The sequence below is a fragment of the Otolemur garnettii genome, unplaced genomic scaffold (assembly GCF_000181295.1).
Source record: "Otolemur garnettii isolate 467f Iridium unplaced genomic scaffold, OtoGar3 scaffold00018, whole genome shotgun sequence".
In the NCBI taxonomy this organism is placed as follows: Eukaryota; Metazoa; Chordata; class Mammalia; order Primates; family Galagidae; genus Otolemur; species Otolemur garnettii.
In genome coordinates, this window is record NW_003852413.1 from 1,374,332 (window position 1) to 1,375,893 (window position 1,562).

A 1,562-nucleotide genomic window follows, 5' to 3' on the forward strand; every position below is an offset into this window, starting at 1 on the left:
CTTCTGCCTCAGCCTCCTAAGTAGCTGGGACCACAGGCGCCCGCCACAGCGCCCAGCTATTTTTTGGTTGCAGCCATCATTGTTGTTTTGGCAGGCCCAGGCTGGATTCGAACCTGCCACCTTCGGTGTATGTGGCTGGTGCCTTAGCCTAAAATCTTATTTTAGTGGCTATAATCCTAGCACTTGGGAGGCTGAGGCAAGTGAATTACCTGAGCTCACAGCTCACCAGGCTGAGCCAGAGCGAGAACTTCTCTCTAAAAATAATAGCCGGGCATTGTGGTGGATACCTGTAGTCCCTGCTACTCAGGAGGCTGAGGCAAGAGAATTGCTTGAGCCCAAGAGTTTGAGGTTGGTGTGAGCTATGACACCACAGCACTCTACCAAAGGGGGACAAACTGAGACTGATTAAAAAAAAAACAACTTATTTTAGAGGCAGAGCATTACTCTTGCTAGGCTAGAGGGCAGTGGGGCAATCCTTGGTCCCTGCAACCTCATTCTCCTGGGCTCAAGTGATCCTCCCATTTCAGGCTCCTGAGTAGCTGGGACGCCAGGCATGAGCCCAGCTCAAAGGTCATTTTGCCAGCTTTACAGTCTTAGGACTGGACTTCTTGTCATTTCCCTTGGATGCCAGAACGAATGTTGCTCGGGTTTCCATGCACTGGGGATAATTAAAAACAGATGTCCTCCAGCAGAACTTTAAAAAATACTGCATTGTGGGCAGCACCTATGGCTCACAGAAGTAGGGTGCTGGCCCCATATGCCAGAGGTGGCGGGTTCAAACCCAGTCCCAGCCAAAAAAAACCCCAAAAAACAAAAAACTGTGAACAAACAAACAAACAAAAAATACTGCATTGTATTCCTAAGTAGATAACTGTTTAAACTCTCTCACACATACACAGAGTGGTGGGAAAATTGTGGAGTCACAGTCCACAATGATGTCCTGAATTAAAAGAGATTTTTTTTTTTTTTAGTCTCATGTTGTCACTCTCTGTAGAATGCCATAGCATCATAGCTCACAGCAACCTCAAACTCTTGGGCTCAAGTGATTCTCTTGTCTTAGCCTCCTGAGTAGCTCAAAGTACAGGCACCCTCAACAATGCCCTGTTATTTTTAGAGATGAGGTCTCACTCTGGCTAAGGCTGGTCTCGAACCTGTGAGCTCAGGCAATCTACCCACCTCGGGTTCCCAGAGTGCTAGGATTAGAGGCATAAGCCACCTCACCCAGCCTAAAAGAGATCTTTATTTGACACTGGGATGTATTATTTAGAGAATAGAAAAGTGACTTTTTAAGTCTGTGGGCACAGCTTCTGCATCCATCTTCTTCTGTCCAGCAGGAACAGTCTCACTCACTGGCGCTTTGGGGAAGGCCTGGGCTGGGGGGCTGCTGGAGGGCCTGATTTGGGCCCTGAGCCCATGCACTGAGAAGACCAAGTGCCCCTGCACTTTGTGTGTGTTTGCACATATGTGTGAGGAGTTTGTGTCTGAGTATATGTGTGAACATGTTTGTGTGTATGTGCTTGAGTATGAGGTTATTTTTTTTTCTTTTTTTTTTTTTTTTTTTG

General features: G+C 46.9%; 1 protein-coding gene across 1 annotated transcript in view; it reads right to left on the minus strand.

Moving 5' to 3' along the window:
- TSPAN10 (tetraspanin 10) overlaps positions 1-1,562 on the minus strand; it is a 6,332-nt gene that overhangs the window by 1,913 nt on the left and 2,857 nt on the right. The window lies entirely within an intron of this gene.